The sequence below is a fragment of the Tenrec ecaudatus genome, chromosome 9 (assembly GCF_050624435.1).
Source record: "Tenrec ecaudatus isolate mTenEca1 chromosome 9, mTenEca1.hap1, whole genome shotgun sequence".
NCBI classification, from domain to species: domain Eukaryota; kingdom Metazoa; phylum Chordata; class Mammalia; order Afrosoricida; family Tenrecidae; genus Tenrec; species Tenrec ecaudatus.
Genome location: NC_134538.1, coordinates 74,672,815 through 74,686,978, shown reverse-complemented (window position 1 = coordinate 74,686,978; position 14,164 = coordinate 74,672,815). Strand labels below are relative to the sequence as shown.

The 14,164-nt window shown below is 38.9% G+C and overlaps 1 protein-coding gene across 2 annotated transcripts in view; it reads left to right on the top strand.

Annotated features, from left to right (window-relative positions):
• The window catches only part of BBS9 (Bardet-Biedl syndrome 9), a 572,961-nt gene that overhangs the window by 177,886 nt on the left and 380,911 nt on the right, over window positions 1-14,164 (top strand). The window lies entirely within an intron of this gene.

Here is a 14,164-nt window from a genome sequence, read left to right as displayed (position 1 = left end):
ATTTAATAGAAGAAAGTATTCATGCTTTGAGGGAGTACTTGAGTGGAGGCCCAATGTCCTTCTGCTACCTTAATACTAAACCAATAAATATATGCACAAAGATCTATTTCCCCATCCTCAAATATACATATATTTGACATGCCTTTATTAAAAAATGATAGTTTTACCTCTTCATTACCCAGGTGAATACCTTTGATGTCTTTTCTGTGCCTTATGATGTTAGCTAAAACTTCTAGTATGATGTTAAATAAGAGTGGGGAAGGGGGGCATCCTTGTCTCATCCCCTTTTTCATTTGGATTGTTTTCGCCTTTTCTCCACTGACTACCACTTTGGCTGTGGGTTTTTCATATACAGCTTGTATTATCTTGAGGAATTTTCCTTTCATTCCTATCTTCTTGAGTGTCTTAAGCAGGAATTAGTGTTTGAAGTTGTCGAATGGTTTTTCTACATTTATTGATATTATCATTGGGTTCTTATATTTTTTCGTGTCAATGTGGCAAATTATACTAATGGTCTTTTGTTTGTTGAATCATCCCTTCATCCCTGGTATATATCCCACTTGGTCATGATGAATTATTTGTTTTATATACTTTTGTATTCTGTTTGCCAATATTTTGTTAAGGACTTTTCTATCAATTTTAATTAGGGATATTGTTCTGTAGTTCTCAGTTCTTGTGGGCTCCCTGCCAGATTTTGATACCAGAGTAATACTAGCTGCATAGATGGAGTTCAGGAGTTTGCCGTCTTTTTCTATGTTCTGGAAAAGTTTGTATAGGATTTGTATCATTTCCCCGTATGTTTGGTAGCATTCTCCTGTGAAGCCATCTGGTCCAAGGGAGTTTTTGGTTGGTAATCCCTTGATAACCTTGTCTATTAAAAAAATCATTTTATTGGGTCTTGTCTATTTTTTCTATTGCTATGGGTCTGTTGAGATTCTTGATGTCTATTGGGGTCGGTCCAGGGAGGAGTGTTTGTCCAAAAATTTGTCCATGTCTTCCAAGTTGTTGAATTCTTTGGAGTACAGTCCTTTGTAATACTGTGTACTTATCCTTTTTATTTCATTAGGATCTGTTGTAATGTCCCCTCTTTCATCCCTCACTATTGCTATTGAAATTTATTCTTTCCTTTATTTGGTTAGGTTTGCCAGTGGTCTGTCAATTCTGTTTATCTTTTCAAAGAACTAATTTTTAGCAGCATTAATTTCCCCCATGGTTTTCTGTTTTTCCTTCTCCTGAATCTCAGCCCTGATTTTATTACTTCTTTTAATTTTTTATTATTAGGATTGTTCTGTTGACTTCTCTCTAGTTGCTGTAAATTTTGTGCCATCATATCTATCATAAGTCTCACTTCTATTTTCATGTGTGTATGTATTGCTATGAAACTTCCTCTTATAACTACCTGTGCTGTATCCCATAAGTTTTGGTATGTTGTGTTTTCATTCTTGTTGGCTTTATCTCTGCTCTGTGCCAATACACACTCCTTTTGTTATAGAGTTAATTACCCTCCAATTTGTTGCTCGTTTTCTTCATCTTCCTTTTGCTGATTTCCAGGCTTATGGCACAGTGGTTAGAGAGAGAAATCTGTATGATATCATTATGCTGAAATTTATGCAGATTTGCTTATCCCAGCATACAGTTTATTTTCGAATATGTGCCATGCAGACTTGAAAAGAATGTGAATTTTATTGTGTTTGGATGAAAATCTCTGTAAATATATCAGGTCAATTTGTCTAATTATAGTGTTTAGTTTCAGCACAGGTCTCTTGTTCGGGAAATATACATTTAAAATGCTCAGTGGATCTTTGTCTACTGTTCCCTTGAGCATTTTATAGTGTCACTCATTTCTTTTTATGGTTTTCACTTTGAGTTCAATTTTATCAGAGATTAGGACTGCAACCCCTGCTTTTTTTGAATTGCTGTTTGCTTGGTATATTTTTCTCTAACCTTTGATTTTCAACCTATTGTTAAAAAAATCATTTTATTAGGGGCTCATACAACTCTTTTCACGACCCATGCATACATCATTTATGTCCAGCACATTCGTATGTATGTTGCCATCATCATTCTCAAAACACCTGCTTTCTACTTGAGCCCTTGGTATCAGCTCCTCATTTTCCCCTCCCTCCCCACTCCGCCCTTCCCCTGAACCCTTGATAATTTATAAATAATTATTAACGCAACCTATTTTATTTCTGTAGTCTTGAGGCATGTCTCCTGTAGGCAGCAGATTGATGTGTTGCGTTTTCTAAGCCAGTCTGCCAGCCTCAGTTTTTTAATGCCTGAGTTTAGTCCCTTGATATTCAGGGTGATTACCTCCATCTGTGGACTCGGTGATGTCATCTTCTACTACCTTCTGTGTTGGGTGTTTTCTTATCTCCCTTTCTTATCAGTGTGTTGTGTATGTGTGTGTGGTTCATTCTTGACTTCTCTTTTCTCCCTTAAGCCAATGCTGTCTTGGGGGCTATTTTCTCTTTGTTGTCCTCTGGATAGGGCTGTTCTATGTGGTGGTCTTATTTGTGCTTGAGGAGTGTTGTTCTTCTGCCCATACTGGGATAGCAAGGATCTTTTGTAAGGCTTGGTTTCTTTAAATGTGTATTTTAAGTTTTTCCTTTTCTGGAAAGATTCTTATTTCTCTTGACAGATACTTTGGCTGCATCTAGTATTCTTGGGTTATTTTCCTTCAAATTTGTAATGTGTTACTCCACTCTCTCCTATTCTTCATAGTTTCTACTAATAGTTTGGAACATATTATTGTTTAGGAGCCTTTATACGTGATTGCTTTTTTTCCCCCTAGCTGCTGTCATGATTTTCTTCTTTTCCTCAAAGTTGGATAATTTAACTATTATGTGCCTTGGTGAATTCTTCTTGGGATTCAGTCTAGCTGGGGTTCTTTCAGTCTCCTGAATGGTTGCCTTGTTTTCATTCGTTAAGCTGGTGAAGTTTTCCTCCAAGAATTCTCTCATTATTTTTGCAGATGACTTCTTTGTTTTATCTTCTGATATATTGTTCCTCTTCATATCATCAGTGGTAGCTCTTAGGTTTTCTTCCGCTTTTCTGTTCATTTACTTAGAGTTTTGTTCATGTTGTTAAAGTCTGCTTGGCTGTCTTTTAGGGCTGGAGGGGTTTAAACCCTGCCCTGAGGTGGTGGCAAGCTGTGGGTGTGTTGAGATGAAACCCCTGCCCCGGCTTCAGATGATCCTGGCTCTCACTGAGACAGTGGCAGGACTAGGTGAAACCCTTGCTGACCTCCACTGTGCTAAGCCAAAAGCCCCCAGCTCCTCAAAACCTAGTGGGTCTGTGCATACTTAGATGCTCCTCCTGTGACCCGTATGTGTGGAATTTTCCTCTTAGTAACTCTCCTGTGCAGATTTCTGTGGAGTCCCGCTCGTATGTGTTACTCAGTCACCATCTTCCCTGAAGTCTCCCAACAATAATTAAAATTTTTAAAAAGCCCTGAAATTGGAGAAATTTATTGATCTCTTTTTTGCATTTCCCCCACGAGTTCTCTGAAGGCTTCTGTTCCTTTTCTCCTGACTGCCTGACCAGGCCTCCCTTCTAGCAAGATGACAAAATGTACACTTACCCTGCTCCACACTCTCAACTTTATTGTAATGTGATCATTAGGTTTTAATAGAGATTTTTCTTAAAGGATCACACTACTGATGGGTTATGTTATTTTGTGAGCGAATCTGTTATTTAGCTACAAGGTGCCTTCAGGTTAGTTTCAGTTCAGAGTTCAAAGAGCATTCCAAGACAACTAGACTCAGGGATTCCTTCACTCTCAACCAATCCAGTCAGCCTTTTTTTATTTTAAAGAGATTTTGAGGTTCTGGTCCATATTTTACTCCCATTCTATTAGGGTCCATCGATTTTCTCCCGATTTGAGTTGGGAGCGGTAGCAGGGGATCTTCTGATTCTTCAGATTTCCAGTTAGGTGAGGCCATGGTTTCTGTAGACGGTTTGTACTGTAGATACATTATTAAGTATTTTAATTAAGAAGGTGTTATAGATAGCCTTTTAATTTTTCCTTTAAAGGAAAGTTGTGATTCATAAGTTAGAAATCACCAGTCTTCCATTTTAGTACTCAAGGAACAATGAAGAAAATATTTTGGTTTTGGATGCAGCATTAGAAAATGTGATAGTTTATCATTCATTTATACATATTTCCAATGTAAATTTCTTTATTCTATTTTGTTACCTTCATAATTTAAATGAGTAGATATAAATCATATTACTTGAATACTTGAAAATGGGTTTCTTAGAAGAAAATGATTCTGTTTTGAACAGTTATAAATTATGTTTAAGAATGAGTCTTTAAATTACTTTGAAGGTTTAGGATGATAAAAATTCCTTGTTTCTCTTTGAAAAAGAATATGAATGATTGAATAAGAAGCGAATATATTGGTCAAGGTCTGCAGATGGAAACAAACAAACAAACCTTCCAGTTTGGAAAGCCTGAAAGCATGCCCACAATGTGTATATGCAGTATGCCAGTAGTGTGTGAGCAATCTGCATTGACACTGTTTGTATGGAAACTACCTCCAAAGTACTTAAAACATCATGGAAATAGATGAAAAATTAAAACACGATTGCATTTGTAGAAATGGAAGGATGGGGTTAAAAAGTTTTATCACTGCTCTTCCAGTTTCTCCATTCTTCCAGATGGTTGGAAAAGCTTTGTTCTTCCATCCAACCCATCTGTTGTTCTTTAGCGTAACTGACATTCCCACAACTACTGCAGCCAGTAAAGCAGCACCATATACAAATGGCAGCCCTTTGAATTTTTATTTTTTTAAAACATTTTATTAGGGGCTCATACAACACTTATCACAATCCATACATATACATACATCAATTGTATAAAGCACATCCGCACATTTCCCGCCCCAATCATTCTAAAAGCATTTGCTCTCCACTTAAGCCCTTTGCATCAGGTCCTCATTTTTTTCCCCTCCCTCCCTGCTCCCCCCTCCCTCGTGAGCCCTTGATAATTTATAGATTGTTATTTTGTCATATCTTGCCCTATCCGGAGTCTCCCTTTCCCCCCTTCTCTGCCGTCCCTCTCCCAGGGAGGAGGTCACATGTGAATCTTTGTAATCAGTTCCCCCTTTCCACCCCACTCACCCTCTACTCTCCCAGCATCGCCCCTCACACCCCTGGTCCTGAAGGTATCATCCACCCTGGATTCCCTGTGCTTCCAGCTCCCATATGCACCAGTGTACAACCTCTGCCCTATCCAGTCCTGCAAGGTAGAATTCGGATCATGGTAGATGGGGGGAGGAAGCATCCAGGATCTGGGGGAAATCTGTGTTCTTCATCGGTACTACATCGCACCCTGACTGACCCATCTCCTCTCCTAAACCCCTCTATGAGGGGATCTCCAGTAGCCGACACTTGGGCCTTGGGTCTCCACTCTGCACTTCCCCCTTCATTCACTATGGTGAATATATAATATATATATATATATATTGTATGATGCCTTATACCTGGTCCCTTTGGCACCTCGTGATCGCACCGGCTGGTGTGCTTCTTCCATGTGGGCTTTTTTGCTTCTGAGCTACATGGCCGCTTGTTCACCTTCAAGCCTTTAAGACCCCAGACACTATCTCTTTCGATAGCCAGGCACCATCAGCTTTCTTCGCCACATTTGCTTACGCACCCATTTGTCTTCGGTGATCATATCATGGAGGTGTGCAGCCAATGATATGATTTCTTGTTCTTTGATGTCTGATAACTGATCCCTTCGGGACCATGCGATCACACAGGCTGGTGTGTTCTTCCACGTGGGCTTTGTTGCTTGTGAGCTAGATGGCCGCTTGTTTATCTTCAAGCCTTTAAGACCCCAGTCACTATCTCTTTTGATAGCCAGGCACCATCAGCTTTCTTCACCACATTTACTTGTTCACCTGCTTTGGCTTCAGCAGTTGTGTCGGGAGAGTGAGCATCATAGAGTGCAAATTTAATAAAAGAAGATATTCATGCATTGAGGGAGTGTTTGAGTAGAGGCCCAAGGTCCTTACACCACCTTAATACTGAACCTATAAATATAGACACATAGATCTATTTCCCCATCCTCATATATATATTTGCATGTACATGTCTTTGTCTAGACCTCCGTAAATGCCCTTGACTCCTAGCTCTTTCCTCCATCTCCCTTGACTTTCCTCCTGTCCTACTACCATGCTCTGTCCCCACCTGGGCTACAGCTATACCTCTTCTCTATGCAACCTTACCCTTGATCATTCCCCACCAGGCCTGCCACTCCCCCCTCACTACCATTTTGGATCCCATGTTGTTCCCTTGTCCCTGTGTTTGTTAACACCACTTCCTTACCCCCCTAACCCCCCCACCCCAAATCCCCCTGGTACTGTCGGTCCCATTGTTTTTCCTCCAGATAGTTCATTCAGCCTGTCCTATACAGACAGACCTGTGGAGACACTAACATGCACGAAAACAAGACAGAGGAAAACAAAGCAACAGTATACAACCAGACAACAAAAACAAACCACTGACAAAGAACAAAACAAAACACTTCTCAAAAGAAAAGCTTGTAGTTAGTTCAAGGATCGTTTGTTGGCCCTTCTGAGTCTTTTCTAGTCAGGTCTGTTGGGGCACCCTTTGAATTTATCACACATTTTAATAGAAAGAAAATGACAAGAATCGAAGTTGTTGATTGTTGGAATGTTTGCTCTTGTTTAACATTTTTATTTTTAAGTTCTGGTGTGTGGGGGTATAGTGGTATGATAGAAATAATACCTAGGAATGGTATAATCTCAGAGTAGAACAGAGTTCTCTGTAAGTTGCTCTAGAGGATTTTTAAAAGCGACTTAGAATTAAGCATAGGGATCTCTAATGTATCATAGAAACGCATCACTTTTAAGTAAGACTCATACATAATCCATTAAACCTATACAAGTGATTTATTCCCTCCCCCAACAAACAATTTTATATCCTAAAATTAGTTTCAAGAAAGTAACACCTACCTCCATTCAGTTGATTTGGGTTCATAATGATTCTGGAGTACAAAGTGGAATTGCTTCTTTGGGTGTCTGAGACTGTAGTTCTTTATAGGCGCACACAGCCTTGTCTTTTTCCCTCCGAGTGGCTTGTGAGTTTGAACCATTGCCCTGGGGGTTAGTAAGTCCAATACTTGCTCCGCAGTACCACCAGGTCTCCTTTTCAAGTAAATCGTATTAGTTATTTTTACCAGTGTTAGTTTGGCAAGCATGCCCATTTAGTAGCTTAAAAAAATAAAAGATCCTAAGAAAAAATTACCTTTATTTAATGAGATATCATAAATTAAATTTTATTTATTGGCACTTGCTTAAATACAGATATGTACTATGCCTGTTGTCTTTCTGGTTTTGTCAGAATTATTTAGCTTAAAACTTAGGTATTGAAATCTCTACTCTTAGTCAATTAAGTCACAATCCTTAGTGTAACATTTTATTAATTAATCATCTTAACTATTTTTTTCTGCCTTAATTATTTAGCATCTAAAACTTAGCTTTTTGAGGCAAATTAAAGTTTTATTAAAATTAGAATAGTTTTTTGCTATATGTAGTAGAATTTGTTGAAATGTATATTGATGTTTAGGTCAAACATTTTGCTAACCTTCTTATTTGGCCACACATAGATGGTATATGAGCTTAGGATATGAACATCAGACCTTTGGGCAAGTTATACTTGCCCTTTTAAATTTACCTTCACTTTGAAATTATTGAACTAAAAACGTCAAACCAAACCAACCTCATTGCTTTTGAGTCATTTCTGACTTATAGGACAGGGGAAGTCTGCCCCATGTGGGATTCTGAGATTGTAAATCTTTATAAGAGTAAAAAGCCTGGTCATTCTGCTGCAGAGTGGCTCATAGCTTCGCACTGCTCATTTGCCTTTAGCAGCACAACACGTGACCCACGATGGCACTAGGGATCCGGAACCAACTGCTACTTGCAAAAGAGTATTCATCCCAGTCACCTTCAATTGCTGGATGTGTATGTTTTAAATTACCGAAGAGATTTTGAACCTTTACTCTAAGACATAGTGCTAAATAAGAATCATATACATCTGTGCTGACCTACCAACATAATTGACTTAAAGACATGCTGGAATAGATCTAATTCATATCCTAGGGACTGACCGGATCACATGAATAATCCTAGATCCATATCAAACTGTGATCCATAAAGTGCATGATTTCAGTTTGAGTTTTGTATTTTCATAATTAATATTTGTTGAATGCATCTGCACTGCCACCTTGGATACCAGATTGTTAATTAAAACACAATACAAATATTGTAGAAAAATGTAATCGAATATTTTTTTGGTAGTGATTTTATTTTTTTCAGTTAAGAGTCAAGTGCTTGAAGGATAACAAAATATCTCATACCACTTTCAAAAAAGCATATTTGGTTATCTATTATTGAATTATACCAAAATTTCATTCCTTTGTCATTTTGCATAAAATACTTTATGCTATTATAAAACATACATATATGAGATAATAGAAAATAAAAAATAAATAAAAACTTGATCCCAGAAGTATATGTCCCCTTATGTTCTCTGCAAAAAATGTCACACTTAAGGATGAAGTGAATAAGCAGAGAGATCACAAGTACAGAAAAACAGATCTGTAATTTTTGGTAAGAGAGATGAAGAAGCCAGAATATGTACAGCTCTCTAAGTAGGCCATGAATAACTTCATACTGTATAATGCAAATGGCTGTTAGTTCTACTAAAATACTCTTTATTTGTTAAAACTCTTTATTGTGGACTGAGTGAAAGTTTACAGATATCATCATCAGTTTTACATTCCTCAATTCAGACACATTTTACTTCATCTCATTCATTAAAACCCTTCGGGGCAACACCATTCATCCCACATCCTCCCTTCCTCCACTCCTTCTCCGCTCCCTCTTCTGAAGTTTTCCCTTGGGCAAATGCTGCCCTGTAATCTCACATGGTGCATTATTCTATGGTGTGTGTACCTCACTGGTGCTACTGGTCTTTGTTCATGATTGTCTTAGAATCGAGTCCTGGGAATGAATTCAATTCCACATTGAAGGGGTCCCACCAATCTTTATCCAACCAGTAAGCCTCGTTTCTCTTATTATTTTGTTTTTGAATCCACTTTTTCTCTCTCACTTTCTGTAGGGCCTTCTAATGTGATTCCTTTTAGAGCACTTCAGGGTGGAAGCTCTGCCCTGCTAGTTCTTCTAGTCTCAGGTTCATAGACTGGTGCATGCATGGTTCATCAATCTATTGGACTACTTGTCTCCTTGGATGTTAACGGATCATAATTATTTTTTTTCTCTGGATAGGAAGAGACCAGTCATTGCACATTAACTGACCCCTTATGACTTTTTAAGGCTCTGGTTATTATTCACCCAAGTAGGATGTAGGACATTGTCTTTTTTTTTTTTCAAACATTTTATTAGGGGCTCATACAACTCTTATCACAATCCATACATATACATACATCAATTGTATAAAGCACATCTGTACATTCTTTGCCCTAAAGGACATTGTCTTGGTGGACTGTGCTGTGCCCATTGATCCTTGAAAACAGAGCCCTGATCCCTGAAACCCAGTGAGTGTTTCCCTCAGGTGTTTTATTATATCCAAGATGCTCTTGAGAGGATTGAAACGCAGAGATGTTACTTTGAGGGCTAAGCTGAGCCTGATCCAAGCCATGGTCTTTTCATCGCCTCATGTGCATGTGAAAGCGAGTCACTGAATAAGGAAGACCAGAGAAAAATCACTGCATTTGAACTGTGGTGCCGGTGAAGAATATTGAAAGTACCATGAACTGCTAACAGGACAACTTGATCTGTCTTTGAAAAAGCACAGCTAGCGTGGTCCTTACAGGGAAGGATGGTGGTGCTTCATCTCAAGTACTTTGGACATGTCAGGAGAGACCAGTTTCTGAAGAAGGTAAAATAGATGAGCAGTGAAAGAAAGGAAAGCCCTCACCGCATGGATTGACAAATGGACTCAAGCACAGGGCAAATTGTGAGGATAACACAGGACCAAGCAGTGCTTTGTGCTGTTGTGCATAGTGGTACTATGGGTCGGAACCTACTTGATGGCACCGAAGAACAAGAGATTTTTTTTCATAACTTTATTGGATTTCCAGGAAAGGTGAATAACTAATTACGTATAAATATTTTCTGTCAAATTTATATGTATCTGTGGGTATACGCTTACTTTCCCTTCCACATCTATTGGGTCTTTGTGTCTGCCTGCACGTGTATTCACGGCAGCTCCTTGTTATTGTAGGATTGAATATATAACAGTATTTACCTCTGTGGCCTTTAAGTCTTACACTCCTAGTATTTCTTCTGCTTCCATCTGTGTTTGTTAACTCCCTATTGTATATTGCCTTCCCCCTTACTCAAGTTAATATGCGTCTACCCTCTGGTCTGTTGATTTGCTCTGTCTACCTGTGGTGGTTAGATTTTATGTAAATTTGATCCTGTGTGCAGCTAGGGATGGAGTACAACCTGTCAGTCAGGTGGTAACCTGGTGTTGCCTCCTTGGGAGTGTGTAGTAACCTTTTAAAAAAGTGATACTTTGACAATTTCCCTTCCTTACTCTTGCCCTTCACACTCCTTGCTTGCTTAGATTCTGTGTCTACCCCCCAGAGCGGCCTCATATGGACCACTGATCCAGGGAACTGCTGGTGCCCTGCCATGTTTCCACTGACCTTGCATCCCCTGGGCTCTGGACACAGTAGCCTGTGTTCCCCCTACTTGGAGCTCCACCTTTCTGTGCCTTAGCTTGCAGCTCTGTGAATCCGAAGAGAGCTCTGGTTACCATTGGATCCATGGACTTCATCTGAACTGGGCCGGATACCTTTTTGATATAAAATTATTTCTTGATATAAAGTTCTGAACTAGCTCAGCTAGGATACCTCGTAATATAAAATTACTTCTTAATATAAAGTTCTTCTTGAGATAAAAGTTCTATCTATTAGTGTCATTGGTCCCACCACCCTGCCCTGTATACAAGTTAGCCTGACACACTACCCCTCCCATCCTTGGTCTGAAACCTTTTCCTTGAGTTTTTACATTCGTTTTTAAAACCGTTTTTACGATATTTACCCTTTTGTGGTTGACTAATTTCACTCTGCATAATGTCCTCCAGTTTCATCTTTGCTCTTTGTTCCACATACCTGTCTGTGCTGATTTAATTTTGTCTGTAGGTTTTCCTGCCACTTTCTTTAATCCTGATGCTTTAGAGTTTACTAATTTTTTAAAATTTTACTTTGAAGAGAAAATTTATTCATATTCTTTGAGGTTACTCTTTATTTTATTGATTTCTTCCTAAATTTAAGACAATATGTTATTTCTTATAATCTGCTTGACTTCCTTTTCATTCGAAAGTTCTAACTACATGATTCTCTCTTTTTGCTTTGTTATCTTTGTCAGAAATTGATATTTCTAGCTTCCTATTTTCAGTCTTACCAGACTTACTTTGAGGAAGGTGAAGGCAGAGAGAGTGGCCTACCTCCAGAGAACTAGTTATTTCTGTGGCACCTCCAAATGAGGTCACTAAGCTTTGACCTGATTGACAGCCACCCATATATTCTTACAGGTGCCATGTTGGCATAAAAATACCCTAATTATCACAGTCCACCCCTTCCAACTTAGCACGTGTATACAATTCTTTTGCAACAGGGATAATAATAAAGTCATGTGTGCGCCTAACAGGATAAAAATCAAATGCCCACAAGTAAAAATGTTCCAGCCCCATTTAAACATAATATTCTATAAGTGAACAAAACAAAAATATTTTATGCCTAACAATTGCAGTTATGTGAACACCTCTGAACATATTCCCCACCCCTATGGAAGTTTGTACTCCAGCCACTTAATGTCTTTATCCTCCCACTTTTGGCTATCTAATCGCTATATTGCCCATTTATATCAACCCAGTGCGCAGAGGAGACAAATGTGTTCTTTCATGTGAAGGATCTTCATTCCATTTTGAACGTTGTGAGTCTGCATCTATAAGCAAAGTCAGATCAGGACAGGCCATCCATAAAGTCAGCACCAATATGCACCAATTCACAGGCAAAAATCATATCTTCATCTGGTCAGGTTCTGGTCAACTTAATGTGGATCAATCACCTCACTTAGCCTCACCATGGTGCCCACTGGACACCTTGTCTTTCAACTATCGGCCCTGCCACAATTCTCAACAACTCTAGACCCCTTGGTTTAGGTCATGCCACCCAACTCTTTAAACTTCAGATCAGCCATCCTGCTCTCATCTTTGCCTCTCATCCCTGTGAACCAAGTCCATGATAGTCAGTGGCTAGACGCAACCTGTCTCTCTTTTGCTTTTCCCTCACTTCCACTCAACTAGCAGATCCAGGTGGTCACTTAGTGAACATTCAGGATGCCTGCAGGCTCTTTATCTTTCAGCCCTACAGAGGAGAGCTTCTTCTTACTCCAATTTTTTTTTCCAGATTCAGGTACAAACCACTAATTAAAAATTCAAAAAGCCAGAAGGCTCCTTTTTCTTTGTTCAGTCTGTCAACAGCTCTCTCAGCAAGCCTTTTCAAATGCAAATGTTCTAAGCACTCAAGGCACTGGTAGAAGCTTATCTTTTAAGTGCCTTCTTTGTGGGCATGTCTTTTACTCATTTAAAGATCCAATTTAATGGTTGAAGGCAGTGAGCTCTGAACTTTCTATTTTCATACTTCTTAATAATCATTTGTATCACACATTATACCAATAACAATAGTTAGAAAAAAAAATCAACTTAGTCTTAGGACAGCCAGATCCTAAACACATATTTAAAACAGTTAAGTTCTATGCTATCTCACTCATATGCAATATGGGCATCAGCCTCTGGCTGCATTATGCCAGGGAGAGGCCTGCTGTCAGCCATTGTGACTATGCAACGTGGTTTCAGAGTTCAAGGGGCCATTTTCTATCTTGAGCTCAAAATGTACATTTATCACATTCATTTTGCCTTTTCAAACAGGAATAATCAAAGACAACAAAGGAATCAAAGTGTTAACTTACCATGTTCTTTCCAGGAAACAATTGAGTAAACTATGTGGCCCTATCTGACCTCTGGCTAGCCCCAAAAACTGCCATGACGCAGAGACAAGCATCCACTCTCCATCTTTATGATTTTTTCTCTAATACCCCACTCCCAGTACCATAGTGTATTACGCCAGTTGACTAGAGAAACAAATGCAGAAACACTTACCTATATATAGAGAAAACTTTATATCTAGAAGCTTAATATATCAAGAAAACAACCTAGCCCAGTCCAACTCAAGTCCATAAAGCTGCTACTAGTCCATAAATCCCTTTTCAGACTCAGATCCCAGGCCAGTGAGTGCCAAGTCCTGTGGATCCAATGGCAGTGGACATGTCTCCAGGGCTCTCAGCGTGTCTCATCAACAGGAAGATGAAGGCAGAGAGAGGGGGGCCTGCCTCTAGAGAGCCATTTATCTTGGTGGCAAATGAGGTCATCATGCTGAAACCTGATTAACAGGCTACACTCCACCCATCTATCCTTTGGCCACTGTGAATCTTACCGCACTGAACGTTGATATACAAGTATTTGTTATCCTCTTGCTTTTAGTTCTTCTGGGTATATATGTAGGAGTAGATTTGCTGGATCATATGATAAGTCTATTCTTAACGTTTTTGATCAATCACCGAAATGCTTCTGTTCTACTTCCTACTTTGATACATAGTGCCTACCCAAGTCATTTTAATAGTTTAGAAGTGACTACCCAAGTCACAAAAATAGGTGTTTATTTACCTGAAACAACAGAGACTAGGTGGAGAGAGTCAGGAATAGGAGGGAGACATGGATTGTGTGGCCAGTTGCTTTCATGAACAGAAAACTTTCTACTTTATTTTGAGTCTAGTAGAATTGGGTGATGCCTGATCACCATTACTGAGAATTTTGATTAAAACTTCTATAGGAGTATCCTCATCAAAGGGGGAAATGTAGAAGAGTATTTCAAATCCTCACAGACTTTTGAAGCTATAGAATTTGGATAAAATTTGGAGGTTTTTACCCTGAGATAATTTTTAAATCTTATGTAAAAAATATCCCATGTATTTTTCTTAAAATTGAATAATAGTTTAGCCGAACCAGCAAAAAAAGGGTCTACCTTGACCATTATGCATTT